General features: G+C 41.3%; 1 pseudogene; it reads right to left on the minus strand.

Annotated features, from left to right (window-relative positions):
- Window positions 1-5520: 5520 nt before the first annotated feature.
- Window positions 5521-6752, minus strand: LOC136382152 (tyrosyl-DNA phosphodiesterase 2-like; annotated as a pseudogene).
- Window positions 6753-21285: the final 14533 nt, after the last annotated feature.

Consider the following 21285-nt stretch of genomic DNA (forward strand, 5'->3'; position numbering starts at 1 on the left):
GCACACTGCACATATCTTATTTTAAAGTAGAAAAACAAAACGGGAACAAATACAATATTTAAAATAAAGAACAAGTAAATTCAAATCAACAAACTGACCAGTATTTCAATGGGAACTCTGGGCCTGCTTTTAGTTAATGAGATGGTCAATGTGCTCCTCTCACTGACCACCAATGAAAGAGGTGCCCCTTCCGGAAGTGTGGCAGGGGGCTAGATAAATGGCCTCCGGGGGCCGCATGCGGCCCCCGGGCCGTAGTTTGGGGACCCCTGGTTTAGCTCATCCTGAGCCATTAGTCAGGAAATAGAGTCTGGAAGGAAACACTTCAAGTTTGTGAACTTGCTTCTGGTTCAGGTTATTTTAAGACAGGATTCCAAAAAAACCAATCAGCTGTCTTTGGCTACCCTGTAGAGTCACACTGTGTCAGTGCAGACCTTGAAACAGGATTTGAGTGCAAGTAATTTATCTGGGGCATAATTCTAGAAAATGCCAGTGGCAAAAATGGAGAATGAAGCAGGGAAACAATAAAGGGCAAGTTACTATTGCAGGTATGTAGAGCTTAATATGGAGAAACTCAGAGAGCCAGAGTACAACCAAGTTACTTCCTGAGGGGTGAAAGCAGCAAGGTATTTATACACTGACCCCAGTAAATCAATGGATGATGGCTATTCTCAGAGGGCATTAATTCTCTGACACTGTGGGCAAAGTACACACAACAGAAAGACCCAAAGGGCTGTAGGAGGGACATGGACAGCATCTGCCACACAGGCAATCTGAGTCACCAGACCTGACTGGGCACATGCAACCCTGCTCCAATTTAATGTTGAGGCCAAGGTTCAGAAAAGAGATGAGGACAATGTTAGGACTAGGAATATTGATTCACTCATCAAATATTAATTGATGGCCTACTTCAAGACAGAGGACAATCATGAACACAACATTTACAGTCCTTGTTCTCTGTCCCACCCATGTCCTTCTGTACACCTTCTGCAAGCCAGGCTCCTTCTCAGGCCCATGCATCCTCGCAGGTGTTGGCTGATGCCCTTCTCCCCTGAAAGTTCCCTTTCCCTCTAGGCCCTAGTCAACACTCAGCAACCTTTGTTCCTGTAAAATGTTATATGCATATATCTCTACTACAGCATGTCAAGGTGTATTGTAATTAGTTCTTTCATGTCTATCTGGCCCAGCCAGGCTCTAGGCGCCATTGGGGCATAGAAAATATAAGCACCCAGCACAAAGTAGATGCTCGATAAATAACTAATTGACTTGAACAAAAAGAAAGTCCAAGAAGGACATATCAAATCAGAATAATGGCATTTTCACCTGACCTGTGGTGGGACAGTGGATAAAGCATCGACCTGGAATGCTAAGGTCGCTGGTTCAAATCCCCAAGCTTGCCAGGTCAAGGTACATAGAGAAGCAACTACATGATGATGCTTCCTGTTATATGCTTCTCTCTCTCTCTCTCTCTCTCTCTCTCCTCTCTCTAAAATCAATAAATAATTTTTTTAATTATGGCATTTTAAACAGAGAATATATTTTAAAACATGCAAATATGGTCATAAATTATTTTAAATATACACATATATAGAAAAAGTTGGTATATATATATAATATTCAACCACATTTTAACAGTGAACTTTGTCTTTGGTTTATCTCTAGTTTCTAATTTTACTCCATAAAGGAATATTACCTATATGATTTAAAAGTTAAACATGCCTTTGAGATCAACAGAAGGCTCACTGATGAAGAACCAGGGGGAGACTCACTGCATCCTGACCCCAGTTCCCCAGACTTCTTCTCATCCTCTCGTAAGCAGCCCCAGCTTTACAAACTGAGTTACTGATTATCTGCAGAACATGAAACAAGGCATGGAAGGCAAAATAATTCAAGCTCCGATCTAAAATATCCATCTCTGCCTAGAATATCCAATTAGAAAGATTAGTTAGTGATCATCTTCAAACTCCTAATTGTTCAGATGAAAATATCAAACATTAAAGAAACAAAACATTTTAATCCAGGAGTCATTATTTCAATGCATGTCAATTCGGATAGATTGGGAGTAGCTGCTAAAAGTGCTATTTGAGGACTCAGGTGCCACAGTAAGGTTCAATAATAGAGAAATTTGTGGTTGATTAATAATGTCTGCCAGGGCAACATTATGGAAGAGGTAGCCTACACACCATTCTGTCTTTAAGCCCTTAGCAGTGGCAGGACAACCCAGCATTTATGATAGAAGCCATAGATAAAAGGGAAGTGATATGACACCAAAAAACATTTCTAATTTTATGATATAGGGAAGCTGACTTTGAAAAATGAAATGATTTTCTCAAACTAACTAAAATGGTAAGTGATCAAAGATCAAGTCTAACCCCAAAATGAATACTCTTGACCACTATACTATAGGCTCCTCCTTGGTGACTGCCCTTTTCCATTAGCCCTTAATGCCACCCGTCACTCAGCTCTGGAAACTCTTCTCCTATAATAGCCATGGGGCTCTGCTTCTGATTTCAATGGCTAGTGCTCTTAGCCTCGGACACAAAAACACATGTCTCCAGTCAGTCTTCTCTTTCAGGTCCTAAGTTTGCCACTGCCTGAACCTTTACCACTGAACCTCTTTTATGTCATTTGGCTCCAGCCCTTCCTTTCAACCTGTGTGATTTATTCAAATGTGGAAAAATGACTCAAAAGTTACACGAAGACAAACCCAGCTGTGTGCCAAAGATAATTGTTTCAGGGTAATTAAAATGAGCTATGGGCTGCCAAATTAAACACCAAAACATGTCTCTGTACTTTCTCTCAGAATGCCTAGTCCATTCTGTCAAAGGAAACTGTTTGCTAGGGTAGGGGCTCCCAGCCCTAATACATTAATCATCGCTGTTCAGCAACCATATTAAATAACGGATCATCTCTGTATGGGAGACTTTCTACAGCTCAAGAGAAAAATTCTGGTCTAAAATCAGAAGGCTCCAAGGTGACCACTTATGCCACTTGCCGTTGGTAAGCTCCCCTAAAAGCTGTCACACACATCTAGAATCAACTGGAATGTCACAGGACAATGGGAGCAGTGAAAAAGGAGGAAGGAAGCAGCCCAGATGGAGGGAGGGGCTGAGCCTCAGAACAGATGCCCCTCCTCCCTGTCCCTTGCATTCCCTCTGTGCCTCCTGTATAAGCTATCTCTAATTCAGCTCAGGCTGCCTCCAGCAGACACTCAGATGAAAGATTCCTATGCACATGCTTTACTGAATAAGTAGTCCCCAAAGAAACCCACAGGGGTGAGGGAGGCAGGACAGGGCAGGAGACAGAGCCAGGTACACATATGCTTTCAGGAAAGATCTCAGCCTGGTCTCACTGGGAGCTGAGAAACACCGGTTGTATCACAGTGTTGGAACCACACAGAGGCAAGGCAACTGGGCTAGGACACACCTTCCTCAGTCCGTCATTGCTGAGGGCCACCACTGTGTGGGAGTGAGGGTGTAGAGCAGGTGTATCTCCTGCTTGGGGTTCCCATCAGCCAAGGATAAGCTCAGGAAAGAAGCACAGGTGTGAGCCTTTAACAGCCAACATCCACAGCAGTTGGGAGAGGGGTAACAGAGATCTAGGTGTGGTGCTAATAGCACCTGCTAAACTCTCATATTGTTTTATTGTGTTTTGACCAAGAATATCAACCTGCAAGTGATCTCAAACTGAGGGTCCTGAACCTATGGTCTGCAGCTCCCCAAAATGTCCATGGAATTGTATGATCCCATGGAAATGGTCTGCAAAATGTGCACATATGAAATCAACAGGGAGAAAAGAACACATCTCATCTGATTCTACAGTGTATGACCTACTTGGGTTCAGAATTTTGCCTCTGACTTTCCTCAGAGCAAAGGGAAGCTCTAATTCAGCCCCTTCCATGAAGCCTGCCCAGAGTACTCCTGGTAAAAATGAATTGCTCCCTCTGTCTCTGGTGCATACCTCAGAGGCACAGCTTGGGGCATGGAGGGAGACAGGATGCTACCTTATATCTTCCAAAAGTAGTAACTTTGTTAACGTGAAGACAGTGGTGACAATGATTAAAGCCAGTCATTGTTCTAAATGTTTGTGTGCTATCTCATTCAGTTTTCAAAACTATCCTTTGAAGTAGGAACTATTATCCCTTTTCTCAAATAATAAAATTGGAACACTGAGAAATTACATAACTTTCCCAAATCCCAACAGTTAGGAAGTAGTTGTAGAGTCAGGATTTGAACCCAGGCAGTCTGACTCCAGAACTGCAGAATTTTAGAGGAAGCCATGTGAATTATGTGGCTGCAGTGTCAGGATTCAGACCATGAAGCAGGAGAGAATGTACACAAGGGCCTGTGGCTTTTTAATGTTCTTGTCTCCTTATACCAATGATATCAGCCATGCCCCTTCTAGGACATAGTAAGCTTTCAAGAAACATGGGTTATATAAGTGAATAAATTAAATGGTTACACAAGATAAGAGTATAAAAGTGCCTAGCCTGGTTTCTAGAATTAGTATATATTGATACAAGAAAACATCATTTCATTTCTATTTTTGAAATGTTGTTTTTATTCCTCTTTCCCCCACATACTCAACTATGACTCAGAAAAATGCTATGTAAAACATTATTGAATTGAACTGAATAGGCGTCATAAAGGGAAAGATTAATAAAAGGAAATGAAAGAGTAGAAAAGTAGTAAGGTGGAAAAGAAGAAATATGGGGAGTTGGGGAGACAGAGGAGAGGGGAATGAAGAAGCCAAACTTCTACTGCTGGAGGTCTACTTCCAATGATCATCTGCTTATCACTGAACAAAGCACTTGTCCAGTGCACTCAATCTCGTTCTCATCACGTGCCAGAGAGCATTTATTGTCTGCCTGTCTCACCATATTATCGAGACTTTATATATCGAAGATTATATAAAAATTAGGGGGGTTGCTAGTCATAACTGATAGAATAATAAATAAAAATTGGGTATTTTTTTTAAGTCACAAGTAGAATTCTTTATTTAAAGTACCTTTCTCATATGGGAAAACAAGTATTTCCTTAAAGCACATTTAAAGGTGCTTCTTACCTCTTGTAAAATAATTTAGTTTTAGAGTAGCAAAACTAAAAGACTATTTCCCTTTCCACATTTATTCTTCTCTAGGAAAAAAGCCCAGCGCTGCTATAAAACTGACGTTAGTCCTCACTGTGGTGACACAGGCACAAGCAAGAATCTGAAAAAGTTAAGGCATTTTAACTCATGAGTTCATGTCAGCTGGCAAAAATAAAGTCTGACACAGGACAGCTGTCATCTACTTGGATACAGACTGCATGGCTTTTTTTCACTTGACTACCTGCATCGGTGACAAAGGACCGAGGACCAGTCCCGAGGAGTCAGTAACCTCCAATCTGTTTCTCCGGAAGACTTATTTACAGTAGTAATTATTTTGGTCCCTGATTTTTAAAACAAAGCAAACACAACAGCAATCCCGGAATCCCCACTGCCCAGATGGTGGCCATGAGCTCTCCTGACAGCGCCCACGCCTCCAAGTCCATCCCCAGGGGCCTCACACTCTGAGCTCAGCTGTGTCGCTGAAATGAACAGTAATATTTCGTCCTAAAATCTAAGAACACAATTGACAAAATAGAATCAGTCATTTTTTCTTCTCTCCTGATGATTCAGTATGTTAACCCCCCCCCCCCCCCCATGTCAAACCTGACTTTCCAGACGGGAAGAAATTACAAGGGCAAATCTCTAGCACAAAATTACCCAGGACACTTAAGACTCCTATGTGACAAATATTTGAAAATTTTTTCACAATATGACATCTGAGGTGCACAGAAGACCCCAATGATCACTAGGAAATTGACCACAGTCCAGTTTTTCCAATCCCAGGAGATCCAGACTTCGGGTAGTAATGTGGCCACTGCTCTGAAGAAGACTCGATCAAAGCAGTGCTTCAAGACAGTGCGTATCCCCAGGTTCGAGTTTGCCTGTGTGTTCCACGTGTACTGGCAATGCTTAGGCTTCCCCAACAACTCCCAGACGTCCCAAATGTTGCTGGGTAAACCGCCACACTTGGTAACATTCACACACAAAAGGTACTCATCATTTGTGTATTTGGAAAATTTGGCTTTTAAATTTCACTCTTGATTTCTTCAACATTATGTTTGTGAAATATCCTTCCTCATTACCTCTAACAATGTCATAATTCCTTGCTCTCTTCTTTAGGGAGCTATATTACGGGGGAATGACTTCCTGCAGAAATATCACATCTGGGCTGCACAGAGCCAAGGAGGCCCACACCCCCTGAGCCCTCCCCTGCAGGTTATTCAGATCTAACCCATTGATATTCCAGGTAATGAAAGAGAACACACTGCCATCTTCTTGCTGAAGATTTTCAGATGTGCTGCTTTTAGACATACTGGACTCAGCTGTTTCCTCACTGGTCAGATCAACACAGGGCCCGGTCCCGGGCGGAGTCCTCGGGCTTTGTAAATTGGGGCCCGCCTCCGCCGCCACCACCCCCGGCTCAAAGTAGGCGTTCAGCGCCCTCTCCATGTCACATGTGTGGTCGTCCAGGTAGCGCAGCGCCAAGGCGGCATCACAGCAGGAGACAATGCTGAAGTCGGCACACAACAGGCTCCGCCTCTTCCCCGCGGGGTCGCCGTCCTCGGCCCCCGCTTCCCGCCCGGTCTCCAGGCCTTGCTTGCGCTCCATGGCCATGGCCCTCTACCGCCGCCCGATCTGCGCGGGCTCCCGCAACAACCGCGGCGCGGGGAAGCGGCGCGGTCCCGCCATTGGTGGACCAAAAATTGGGTATTATTAATAGCCTCAAAGAAAACAATTATTATTACTCAGGACTCTTCAGGTTACAAATGACCTCACTTGACTCACACTCAACAGAATTTCAACAAAAAAATTAAATGTATTGGTTTATATAAGCAGAAGTATTTCAGGAATGGCAGGATCCAGAGTCTTACGTTGATAGAGTACTTTTTCTTTCTGTCCCTCTCCTGTCTCAGGTTTTTTATTTCCTTTTTTTATTGGTTCCTGTACTTCAGTGCTGTAATTATCTTTCTGTACATGGGCTGGAAGACTGTTACCCTAAAGGTAGAGAAGCTCCTTTCTCTCCCAGCACCCATATATCACATCTCAGGGAAGACACTAATTAACCCTTCTTCATGACTGTATTCAGATCTTCGCAAAACCCTCCAAAACCTTCTCCTCACGACCCTATCAAAGTCCTCATCACTGACCCTAAGCTCCTGTATGATTCCGCCCCTTGCTACCTCTGGGTCCTCACCCCTATCAGCCTGCCCTGGCCATTCTAGTCACACTGCCGCCCTCCTTGCTAACAACCTCACAGCCTTTGCACCTGCAGTTCCCCTAATGAAAAGCAACTTTTCTCTAGGATGTTAACATGGCTTATCCCCTCACTTCGTTCAGATCGTGCTTTTACATGCTTTCTACATTTTTAAGAAAAACCATTATCTGACATTTTATTGTATTTCTGCTTACTGGTTTACTTTATGTCTTCTTGAACTAGAATTCTGTAAGCAGAGACCCTATTTAGCTTACTGTCTATCCACAAGAAATATCAGCACCTAATATTGATACATAGTAGGCACTCAAAAACACTGTTGAATGGGTGAACAAAAATGTCCATGTACAAAACTGATCCCTATGACTGGTGTGACTGGAAAATGGAGTATTATGACCAAAATGAATGGCATGTCCTTCCCAGGGTAATCAAGACTGATTCACACAATATAGTGTACAGAGATGTGTTGTAGAATTGTGTGCCTGAAACCTGTATAATTTTGTTAACCAGTGTCACCCCAATAACTTCAATAAAAAAGAAATTGATTGATAGTACAACCAGAACAACAGTGAATTGGCACTGGGCCTTCGACAGAAAAGCAAGGAACAATTGATCAGAAGGAAGGAATGTCAGGTAGGCAGAAACCAGAGCCACTCACCACATCCCATTTCTCCCAACCCCACACACAGCCCTGCACATAAATGTGTAGGGGGAGGTCAGAGACAGAGGGAACAGACTTTAAAGCTGTGTGTAACTACTATTCAAGGCCCACAGCCAAAAGCCACTGTCAAAGTCATGCCCCTTTCATAGACAAACTCACATAACCAAGAAATACACAAATACAAAATTTATCACAATGCCTAATAAAAACTACAACCAGCCCCAGCATTCTGAAGTAAGGCTCATCAAGTGAGTGACAGGGCACTGGAAAAGTGAATGGCATTTTGTGCAAAAGCAGGAGGAGAGAGAGAGAGAGAGAGAGAGAGAGAGAGAGAGAGAGAGAGAGAAAGGGGGGGGAGGCGCTAAATCAAACCACAGTACTATGAAAAGGCAAAGTGGAGGTGGGAAGAATAATTTCTCAAAAAGTAACTTTCTGACTGAGAGAATGGATTGATTGTACTAACCGTTCTGTATAGGAAAGTTCCCAACAATGAATTTCCTTGTCATAATCACCTAATATTGCTTACCAGCTATTACTCTCATTTGTCATGTTCCACATCCACACCATAGTACAAACAGTATTAGGGATTTCTTCAGTCATATTTCATGGCACTTCTTGAAGGGGGTGGATTTTGTATGCAAGTGTAAACCGAAGTGTTCCAAATCTATCTAGGCTCATAAAAACTATAAATGACCTGCCTTGGGGCACATAGATGCCCAGTGGTGCTATAAAATGTAAGGCTGGCTGGAAATACTGCTGGAAGCCACACTTGTTTTAGAAAATTTACTTATCCTTACAACCACATTTAAATTAAGCTGCTCCACACAGAATCAGATTGCTTCTACTGAAGCACCTGTGCTGTTCCTTCATGCTCCAAGTCAACTCCTGCTAAACTTCACACAATGTCTCAGACTATCACAACAGTCCCTCGAGATGGCATTATCATCACCATTTAGAGACAAACCATGACTCAGCACCACTGAGTTGTTTTCCCCACACCCCACAACTGGTGTTTGGCAGAATCAATCATTAATTCTGATTTGTCTGATTCAAAAGCCCACAACATTTTCAAATCTCTCTCATGGCCAACCTGGCCAGTTAACAAGTTCTGCCATTACTTCCTTCAAATATTTCTTGGGTTTCAGACCATTCCAACTATCCCATTCTCATTCCCACCTTCATTACCTCATGTCCAAATCGCTGCAACCACATCCTGATTCATCCCCATAATCCCAATCTCTTCTGACTATAAAATCTCCTGTAATATTATTATCTTTATCTCCAGAACCCTAATTCTTTCCCAAAGTCTTATCATAACAAGTGTAGACATTTCTGCTGGAGTCTGCTAGCTTGACAGCAACTTCTGTTCCTCCTCTACCTGTAGGCAGGAAAAGCTCTGTGATCGGCTCTGCCAACTTCAGAGTACACCGCTTGCTGTCTCTACCATATTAGTATACTCTCTCACACCCTCATGACAGAGAGACTCAGAAAACAGAGACACAGATACGCAAAGCTAGAAATAGAAGATCCTGGCTGGTGGTTCATTGGACAGAGCATCAGCCCAGCATATGGACATCCCAGGCTTGATCCCTGATCAGGGCACACATGAGAAGTAACCATCTACTTCTCTTCCCCTCTCTCTCACCTTTCTCTCCCTCTTTCTCTCCCACAGACAGTGGCTCAATTGATTTAAGCTTTGCCCCAGGGAACTGAAGATAGCTTGTCAGCCTCAGGTGCTAAAACCAGCTTGGTTGATTTGAGCATCAGCCACAGATGGGGGTTGCTGGGTGGATCCCAGTTGGGGTATATGCAGGAGTCTGTCTCACTATCTCCTTTCCTCTCATTTATAAAAAAAATAAAAGGGACAAAGAGAGAGACACAGAAATAGAGACACAGCTAAAGAGATAAAGAGAAAGAATGAGATAGAGACAGAGAGAGGGGATGGAGATTGAGAAAGACAGAGACAGATACAGAGACACATACTGACAGAGATACAGAGACATAGATGCAAAAAATGACTTACAGATAGATACAGAGAGAGAAACAGAGAGAGGCAAAGACATCACAGACACAGAGTAAAGTAGATATAACCACAGACCCAGACCCACTCACCCTACACCTGAGTGCTGTGTGTGTCCAGGCACTACTGATGATATTTTCAAAGCTGTCTTTTATTGAGCTCTCATGTTCTCAGTGTAATCTTTTCAATCATCTTAGGAAACAATGTTTTTATCCTCACTTTATAAATTAAATACTATTGGCTCTTATAGACTCACTTGCCTAGCTCATAAAAGACAGAATATTTCAACCCAAATGTGTCTGGTTCTCTATTCTAAGACTGTATACACCAGCAGTTCTCAACTGGTGCTTTTTCTCCCCCAAGAACACTTGGCAATGTCTGGAGATAGTTTGGATTCACACAGGAGATGAGGGAAGGATGCTACTGCCATCCAGTGAGCAGAGGCCAAATATGCTGCTAAACATGCTGCAATGTACAGGACTGCCCACCCCATCAAAGAGCTGCCGGGCCCGAAATGTCAGTAATGCAGAAGAAACTTGGTCTAAACATACAATCTGATCCTAACACTCAGTGTTCTTCCAACTGCTATAGCCCACTCTAGTCCTTCTCTTCTAGACAACTAAATCACCTGCAGTATGTATTTATTCATTAGTCAAAAATGCATTTACTGAGAGTCTTCTAATTAGTAGACACTGGGAAAAATGATTAAGACATGGTTCCTCAGACTCTATTATATAAACAGACAAGAGACATGTGAACATATAGCTTCAAGTCAATGTGCCAGGAGCCATGCTAAAGACATATGTAATGTTTGTGCTATAGGAGCACAAATAAGGAGCACTGAACTCAGGCAATACAGTACTGTAATCCCTAATTCTTAACTCTGAAATCAGAAAGGTTTTAAGAACTGAAACAACTTCTACACAGCAAAGGAAGCAATCAATAACATGGAAAGACAAACTACAATATCAGAAAAAAAAATATTTGCATTTATATATCTAATATGAGTTTAACATCCAAAATATATTAGGAACTCATACAACTCAATAGCAAAACACAACCTGATTTTTAAAATGGGCAAAGGACCTGAATGGACATTTTTTTCACAGATGACATTGTGGTAATTTCAAAAAAATCAAATTGTCACATTATACATTTTAAATATATAATACAATTTTTGTCAGTTATACTTCCATATTGCTTAAAAAACTAAAATAAGTTTAAAAACTGAACAATTTTCCTGTTAAGTTTAGCACCAAAATCACTTCACTTATGGTAAAACCCAACTTGACCTGAAGTGAGATGTCAGGTGTGTATTGGTGGCCTTGCCCGTCCGTCATAAGTGCCTCTGCACCTCTGCTGTTCTTTGCCACTTTCTAACTTTTGTTTTAATTACACTATGAAAATATCAGAAAGAACTAAATATACACCAATAGGTAACAGTGAGAAAAACAAGTAACATCATGAGCAAGAGTACCAAAAGTAGGGTCATTGCAAAAGTTTAATTAAAGTTCATCTACTGAAAAATATGGTGAAGAATCTATATGACAAAGAAAAAGACAAGTTGTGGGAGTTTTACAGTGATACTAATGACCAAGCACAAAGGATAAATGGGAAAGCATTGCAAAGCTTTAAAAAAATGAAAATCTTCATTGTTTGTTAAATAAATTTTTATTCACCAAAGAGTGTACGTATGTCATTAACTGGTTTTTTGGCTTTCAAACCCACTAGGAGGTACTTTAAAGAACTGTACGTTAACATTAAGTGTGAACATTCAGAATATCAGCTGCAGAAAACATGCCTCCTAGTGCATAAAATATCTGAATAAAAGGTGAAAAGGGGTCTGTTGATTGTAAGAGTTACTGAAAAACTTAGCCCTGAATAAATAAACAAGAGATCTTAAGAAAGCCAACAACATGATGACATGCTAGTGCCCCAGGCAGCAGTAAGAAAAAGACATGGCAATAACAGATAAAAGCCAACATCCAAAATGCTACACATGGCTGTAACCTGAAAACATTGTGCTAAGTGAAAGAGACCAGCCACAGAATGCCACACATTATAGGAACCCATTGATATAAAATGTCCCGCATAGGCAAATCTATAGAGACAGAAAGCAGGACAGTGGCAGTGGCTGCCAGAGGCCAAGGGAAGAGAGAATGGAGACTGACTGCTAATGGGTGCATGGTTTCATTTGGGGATAAAGGAAATGTTCTGATATTAGATATGGCTATAGTTGCCCATCTCGGAGAATGCACTAAAAACTACCAAACAACTTAAACTGTCTTTGGATGGTATATGGATTATATCTTAATAATACTGTTAAAAGAAAAATATATAGGTTATCAGAGAAAGTTTTCCTGACAGACTCAACAATAGTTTGTAGCAGAGGTATAAGTTGAACTAGAAGAAAATTGTACATCTGCATGTCTCTTTCCAAAACTTGTGAAAAAATAAAATGTTGGCACTTATTTCCCTGCAATGTGATATCTTTATAAAGCCCCATTAGCAAGGAATTTTCTGATCTATGAAGAATAGGCACAGACACCTTTTTAAAAATTCTATGCTTGCTATATTAAATAAGGAACTGAGAGATTCAATATTTTCCTAAAGAGTTCAGTCTTGAGGATGCCATTTATAGTTCTTAATGTTGGAATCATGTTGATTAATTAAAAGTTACAAACGCTTAGCACAGGTTTTGAAAATGAAGGTTTAAAAATGAGTTTGAAAAAAAAAATGAGTTTGCATGTGAATATTTGAAGAACTCCATGCGCACAATGAAAAGAAGATAGCAAACCACCTTGCTTACCCAGAAAAGTTATGAAGTGAAAAGAAACTGTCATTGAAAAAGGCTTAGTTTTAACCATGATGCACGAATTATGTTTTCCTTGGGTGCTGGGGAAATGGCAGTGTTAAATATGGTAAATCTAAGGACATTAGTAACAATGAAGAGGAAGATAGTGTGACCACAAGAGAAAATAATCTACTGAAAATGAATACGGTAAACCAAGTATCTTGATTTAACATTTGGCCTTAAACAATGTATATTCATCAGTGAGCAAGAAGATATTAAGGTAGTTCACTTAATTAGCGAACTATCAGCTGGAAAAATGCTAGTGTTAAAACCAATGATATTGGGAAAAGACTGCCTTTTTTTTTTTTTTCAAGTGAAGTGAGAGGCAGGGAGGCCGAGAGACTCCTACATATGTCCAGACCAGGATCCACCTGGCAAGCCCCCTACCGGGCAATGATCTGCCCATCTGAGGCTGCTGCTCTGTTGCTCGGCAATCAAGCCATCTCAGCATCTGAGGGGAGGCCATGGAGCCATCCTCAGAGTCCAGGGCCAACTTACTCAAACCATTCGAGCCATGGCTGCAAGAGGGGGAGAGAGAGAGGGAGGAGGGGGGGGAGGTGGAGAAGCAGATGGTCGCTTCTCCTGTGTGCCCTGACCAGGAATCACACCCTAGACTTCCACAGACGCTCTACCACTGAGCCAACCAGCCAGGGCCAGGAAAAGGCTGTCTTAAAGCCATTAATTATGGTGATGGGTCATCACTTGAGAATTGTTTGTGGCTCATCATCAAATGTCCAATAAGGCAAACAACCAGATTAAAGAAGCATTTACCCAATGTATAAGCATGGGTTTTTGACTTAGTCCAAACCTATACACATTTGAAGTTTAACTGAAAAGTTTTCTTTAAAATATAGTCCATACTTATCAACAGTCTCTTCCTTCCCTTCCTAGTTGGCAAGCTCTGCAGTGTATTTCCATTCCATTAATGGTTTCTTTCCCTTCTCTAACATAGCCTTGTTTCAAAAACAAGGCAGAACTGCAGATAGAGGAAATATTTAACATACATTCAAGTCCATTTCTAAATTAGTGAAAGTTGGTTATTGTTATCAAAATACATTTAATATTCACCATATCCTGATAATCAATAGTAAAAATGGTGAAAATTAACTTTATATCCTCTTAGATCTCCTTTAATTGACTATATTCCAACTGCTACTCTTCCATGATTTAACATGAAACGTGAGGAAGTTACTTGACTTTGACATATCTAAATCTCCCCCTGTGTAATGGCCATAATAATACCTAATGTATCTTGTGCCAAGGTTATAAGAATTAAATGATACAGTGACTATAAAAGCTTGTTAGTAAGATAAAACTATGTGTAATAAAACCTGAGTTCTACTTATCCTAAGATTATAGTCCTCAGACCACTAGTCTCACAAGATCATTTCAGGGGAAAATGGTTTCTGAAAATATGCTTGGAAAATGCTATTTATTCTATATTTCTCTTGTAGATTCCTAGCCACAGAATTTCCTATGAAAAGTTAAGGCCCTACAAATAACTAGAAACTTAGTTCACCAATCTTACATCTCGATTTTGTCTCCCAAGGAAAATAGGGAGTCTCTTTTGCAGATAACTCCCAGAGGCAAATGATTTCTGAAGGTACAGGCCCTGGCTGTTCCTCAGAGACACCTGACTCCAGCTGTCTTCAAGATATTACCAAGGACACCAAATGGGCCCATGCTAATTGGACCCGTGTTAACATCAGAAGAACTAGCCAGAAAGACATTCCTGCCAACTGAACCACCACCTCCTATACATTGTTACGTGACTAACAGCAAGAACTTTACCCCTTGCACCATTACTAACAGCCCCCAAACCCTATAAAACGAGTTAGCACCATGAACATGTAAAGCAGGATTTGATCCATTTCTAGGCTCCCTGCTTTCCCAGCTTTCTGGCATCTGAATAAAAGACACCTTATACCACTCGGACCCAGGTTCTGTGACTCAGCTGCAAAGGGTAACTCAAACCCTAGCTTACACCAGTAACAAAAGGATACAGCGCTAGAGGAAAGGAGCAGGGTAATTCTTGTCCCTCATCATACTGCTAAGGCAGATGCAGTTCTCATGATGCTGAGAATTAGGAAAGATCAAATAACAAAGGCCTAACGTGAGAACTGATACAGATATCCAGAGAATGTACAGTATGCCTTAGAAATCGTTAAGTTAACCAATGAAGATAGATGCTATGTTTTAGTTTAAAATCATAAATCCTTATGGCCCTGGCTGGTTGGCTCAGTGTTGTAGAACATCAGCTTTCTCTCCCCACCACCTCCCACATGGCTCAAATGGTTCAAGCAATTTGGCCCCGGGCACTGAAGATAGCTCCATGGCCTCTGCCTCAGGAACTAAGGAAAGCTTGGTAGCTGAGTGACAGAACATGCCCCAGAAGGGCAGAGCATCACCCCCCAGTGGGCTTGCCAGGTGAATCCTGGTCGGGGTGCATGTGGGAGTCTCTGCCTCCCCTCCTCTCACTGAATAATAAATAAATAAATAAATAAATCCTTAGAGAGATTTTGGCTTCATGATTTGTTTCACAGGAAAGCAACAAAAGACGCTAGAAATGTGAAATCTGCACCAAATAAAAGGAAAACCCTCCCAGTTTCTGTAGGATGATGTGGCAGCATGTGCACATGCGCAGATGATGACATAACACCGTGTATACAGCAGAGCAGCCCACGGCCAGGCCAGTTGAGATGGGGACGGTACAGAAGAAAGTTCAGAGTATTCTGTGGCTCGCTAAATTCGAATCTGTGACCAAAGTGCAACGTGAATATTGGCATGTTTATAACAAAGCGCCACCACGTAGGAATAACATTATTCGGTGAAATAAGCAGTTGAAGGAAACCGGCAGCTTGGTGGAGAAACCCCATTCTGGTACGCCAGTCAGTGACGAGTCTGTAGAGGCTATACGGGGTAGCTACCTAAGGAGACCTTAAAAATCTGTGCGTGAGCCCACATCAAACTGCACTGAGAGAGAGAGACAAGATAGCGCTGGAGTAGGCAGACGTACCAGCATCTACCTCCCAGAACCAAAGTTCATTAAAAACTAATTTTATGAATTATCATCTGGAAAAACCAACTTTGGACTAAACTAAAAGGACTCTTCAACCAAGGAATGCTGAAGAACCCACAGAGACTGGTAGGAAAAGCGGAAACGCGGAGAGGGCTGCCCAGCTCCTCTGAGCGAATGGCAGCAGGGAGAGACTCGCATGGCGGGAAGTGAGTTTAGCAGAGGGGAAAGGGTCCTGAGCCCCAGGAACAAAGCCCCAGCCTGCAGCCCCAGAGCCCAGAAGAGGCGTAAGGACAGTATTTAGCTGGAAACAAATCAGGATACTGTTTGTGAGAGAGTCTGATTTCTCAGACCCAGGATCCTTCTTAAAGGAACCATGCAGAACATCTCTCTCATAAACACTCACCCGGGGCTCCTGGGGATGGAGGGAGAGGGGAGAGGACCATAGTAACAGGAAGAGAGTGCAAACTAGGAGGCATAGGGAGAAACATTTTGGGAGATAGCCACCCTAAGCTCTGGGAAGAGTCTCTCCCCAAAGCTGAAGTGAATATTTCCCCTGGAAACAGCAATACCAGCAAAGGGAAGCAGGAGAGCAGCCAAACAAGCTCCCCTGCAGCACTCAGAGCAGAGTCGCATAGAAGGAGGGAGCTTTCGGGTCTACAGTAGTGAGTCTTAGGGTCCGAGCTGCAACGCCCCCACCCACGCGGCTGAGGGCGCACCGGAGACAGGGCGGCAGCAGGAGACAAAAGCGTGGTTCTGCTGGGAGGGTCGGAAGCCGGCTGGCCACCACTGGGCTCAGGTGTGAGCTCAATCTTGCCCGGCTGGGAAGAAGGGGGCGTGCAAAATCGGTCAAGCTTAGCTGCCAGCAGACTGTAATCCAGCCTCCGGGAGAAGGGCAGGAAACCCGGAAAGGGTAGAAACCAGCCCTGGAGCAAGGGCAGAGGAGCACAGCCCTGCCCCGCCCGTGCAACCCAGGCATGCGGTCTGACTTGGTAGCCGGCTCCTCCCGCGGGGGTGGAGCCAAAAGCCCAGAAGAGGCGGAGTTCCGCTACAGAGCTGAGCTTGGGCACACAGCCCAGCCTGGCGGTAGAGCCAAGGCTAGCAGCTGTTCCTTGAGTGGGATCCTCCTGCAAAGGCAGGGCGAAAGCTCGGAAACAGGCAGAGACCCGCAGCTGAGCAAAGGTGCTCGCCAGTGCCCTCAGGACCAAGCATAACGTCACACACGGGGGCGGGGCAAAGGCCAAGGCCACCAACCCTTGTGCACCCGAGCACGTGATCACAGCCATTCCGTTTAGAGAAAATGCGGAGGCAGAGAAATACAACACAAATAAACCAAGAGAAATCCCCAGAAAAGGACCTAAGTGAATCAGATATAACCAAATTACCAAATGCAGAGTTTAAAATAACGATTGTTAGGATGCTCAAAGATATTAGAACCACCATAGATGGCCATTATGAAAACCTAAATAAAGAGTTAGGACATTGAAATAATAAAAAAGAATCAGACAGAAATGACAAATACAATAGCTGAAATAAAGAATACAATGGAAGGAATTAAAAGCAGGATGGATGAAGTAGAGAATCGAATCAGTGAGTTAGAGGACACAATAAATAAAGGCACGGAAGCAGAGCAGAAAAAAGAAAAGAGACTCAAAAAGTCTGAGGAAACTCTAAGAGAGCTCTGTGACAACATAAAGAGAAATAACATCCACATCATAGGGGTTCCTGAAGAAGAAGAGAAAGAACAAGGGATAGAGACTTTGTTCAAACATATTATAGCGGAAAACTTCCCCCAATTAAGGCAGGAAAACATTTCACATGTTCAGGAAGCACAGAGAACTCCATTAAGAAGAAACCCAAAGAAACCAACACGAAGACACAACATAATTAAATTACCAAAGCTAAATGATAAAGAGAAAATATTAAAAGCTGCTAGAGAAAAAAAGACTATCACCTACAAAGGAGCCCCCGTAAGGATGACTTCTGACTTCTCAACAGAAACACTTGAGGCCAGAAGGGAATGGCAAGAAATATTCAAAGTAATGCAGAACAAGAACCTACAACCAAGACTACTTTATCCAGCAAGGCTATCATTTAAAATTGAAGGAGAAATAAAAAGCTTTACAGACAAAAAAAACCTCAAGGATTTCACTGCAACCAAACCAAGGCTGCAAGAAATGCTAAGGGACCTGTTGTAAACAGATCAAAGGAAAAAAAGAATATAGCAAAAGAGAAAAACAGTTTTAAAGAAAAAAAATGGCAATAAACAATTACATATCAGTAATAACCTTAAATGTTAATGGATTAAATGATCCGATCAAGAGACATAGGGTAGCTGTGTGGATAAGAAAACAGGACCCATACATATGCTGTCTACAAGAGACACACCTTAAATCAAAAGATGCACATAGACTGAAGATAAAAGGATGGAAAAAAATATTTCACGCAAATGGAAATGAAAAAAAAGCTGGGGTAGCAATACTTATATCAGACAAAATGAACTTTAGAACAAAGACCATAGTTAGAGATAAAGAAGGTCACTATATAATGATAAAGGGAGCAATCCAAAAGGAAGATATAACCATTATAAATATCTACGCACCTAATATTGGAGCACCTAAATAAACAACTTAACCCTGCATCTGAAAGAACTAGAAAAAGAACAGCAAGTAAAGCCCAGAGCTAGTAGAAGGAAGGAAATAATAAAGATCAGAGCAGAAATAAATGACATAGAGGCTAAAGAAACAATACAGAGGATCAATGAAACCAGGAGCTGGTTCTTTGAAAAGGTAAACAAGATCGATGAACCTTTAACAAGACTCACCAAGAAAAAAGGAGAGAGGACTCAAATAAATAAAATTAGAAACGAGAGTGGAGAAATAACAACTGACACAACAGAAATACAAAATATTGTAAGAAAATACTATGAACAACTGTATGCCAAAAAACTAGACAACCTAGATGAAATGGACAAATTCCTTGAATCATATAATCTTCCAAAAATCAATCTGGAAGAATCAGAAAACCTAAACAACCAATTACAACAAATGAGATTGAAACAGCTATGAAAAAATTCCCAAAAAAGTAAAGTCCTGGGCCTGATGGCTTCACAAGTGAATTCTAACAAATATTCAAAAAAGAACTAACTCCTATCCCTCTCAAGCTATTTCAAAAAATTCAAGAGGAAGGAAGACTTCCAAACTCCTTTTATGAGACGAGAGTAATTCTGATTCCAAAACCAGGCAAAGACAACACAAAAAAAGAAAATTATAGGCCAATATCCCTGATGAACTTAGATGCAAAAATCCTCAACAAAATATTAGCAAACCGGATCCAGCAATATATGGAAAAAATCATACACCATGATCAAGTGGGATTTATTCTTGGGAGGCAAGGCTGGTACATTATTCGCAAATGAATCGATGTGATTCAGCACATAAACAAAAGAAAGGAGAAAAACCACATGATAATTTCAATAGATGCAGAAAAAGCATTTGATAAAGTCCAGCATCCATTCATGATCAAAACTCTCAGCAAAGTGGAAATACAGGGAACATACCTCAACATGATAAAGGCCATCTATGACAAACCCACAGCCAACATCATACTCAATGGGCAAAAATTAAAAGCAATCCCCTTAAGATCAGGAACAAGGCAGGGGTGCCCCCTCTCACCACTCTTATTCAACATAGTTCTGGAAGTCCTCGCCACAGCAATCAGACAAGAAAAAGAAATAAAAGGCATCCAAATTAAAAAAGAAGTAAAACTATCATTATTTGCAGATGACATGATATTGTATATAGAAAACCCTAAAGTCTCAGTCAAAAAACTACTACACCTGATAAATGAATTTGGCAAGGTGGCAGGATATAAAATCAATACTCAAGAAATCAGAGGCATTTTTATACACTAATAATGAACTGTCAGAAAGAGAAATCAGGGAATCAATCCCCTTTACCATTGCAACCAAAAAAATAAAGTACCTAGGAATAAATCTAACCAAGGAGATTAAAGACTTGTACTTGGAAAATTATAAAACATTGATAAAAGAAATCAGGGAAGATACGAATAAGTGGAGGCATATACCGTGCTCATGGTTAGGAAGAATAAACATCATTAAAATGTCTATATTACCCAAAGCAATTTATAAATTCAATGCAATACCAATGAAAATACCAATGACTTACTTCAAAGACATAGAACACATATTCCAAAAATTTATATGAAACCAAAAAAGAACACGAATAGCCTCAGCAATCCTTAAAAGGAAGAAAAAAGCGGGAGGTATCACACTTCCAGATGTCAAGTTATATTATAAGGCCATTGTACTCAAAACAGCATGGTACTGGCATAAGAACAGGCACATAGATCAATGGAACAGAACAGAGAACTCAGAAAGAAACCCACAGCTCTATGGACAACTGATATTTGACAAAGGAGGTTAAGACAATACAATGGAGTAAAGACAGCCTCTTCAACAAATGGTGTTGGGAAAACTGGACAGCTACCTGCAAAAAAACGAAACTAGACCACCAACGTACACCACTCACAAAAATAAACTCAAAATGGATAAAAGACTTGAATGTAAGCCGTGAAACCATAAGCATCTTAGAAGAAAACATAGGCAGTAAGCTCTCTGACATCTCTCACAGCAATATATTTGCTGATTTGTCTCCACAGGCAAGTGAAATAAAAGACAGGATAAACAAATGGGACTTTATCAAACTAAAAAGCTTCTGCACAGCTAAAGACAATAAGAACAGAATAAAAAGACAAACTACACAATGGGAGAATATATTTGACATGGCGTCTGATAAGGGGTTAATAACCAAAATTTATAAAGAACTTGTAAAACTTAATACCAGGAAGACAAACAATCCAATCCAAAAATGGGCAAAAGAAATGAATAGACACTTCTCCAAAGAGGACACATAGATGGCCAAGAGGCATATGAAAAAATGTTCAACATCACTAATGATTAGAGAAATGCAAATTAAAACCACAATGAGTTATCACCTCACACCAGTCAGAATGGCGCTCATCAATAAAACAACACAGAATAAGTGCTGGCGAGGATGTGGAGAAAAGGGAACCCTCCTGCACTGCTGGTGGGAATGCAGACTGGTGCAGCCACTGTGGAAAACAGTATGGAGATTCCTCAAGAAATTAAAAATCGAACTGCCTTTTGACCCAGCTATACCACTGTTAGGAATATACCCCAAGAACACCATAGCACTGTTTGAAAAGAAGAAATGCACCCCCATGTTTATGGCAGCATTGTTCACAATAGCAAAGATTTGGAAACAGCTCAAGTGTCCATCAGAGGACGAGTGGATTAAAAAGCTTTGATATATATATACTATGGAATACTACTCAGCCATAAGAAATGATGACATAAGATCTTTTACAACAACATGGATGGGCCTTGATAACATTA

The sequence above is a fragment of the Saccopteryx leptura genome, chromosome 10 (genome assembly GCF_036850995.1).
Source record: "Saccopteryx leptura isolate mSacLep1 chromosome 10, mSacLep1_pri_phased_curated, whole genome shotgun sequence".
Classification (NCBI taxonomy): domain Eukaryota; kingdom Metazoa; phylum Chordata; class Mammalia; order Chiroptera; family Emballonuridae; genus Saccopteryx; species Saccopteryx leptura.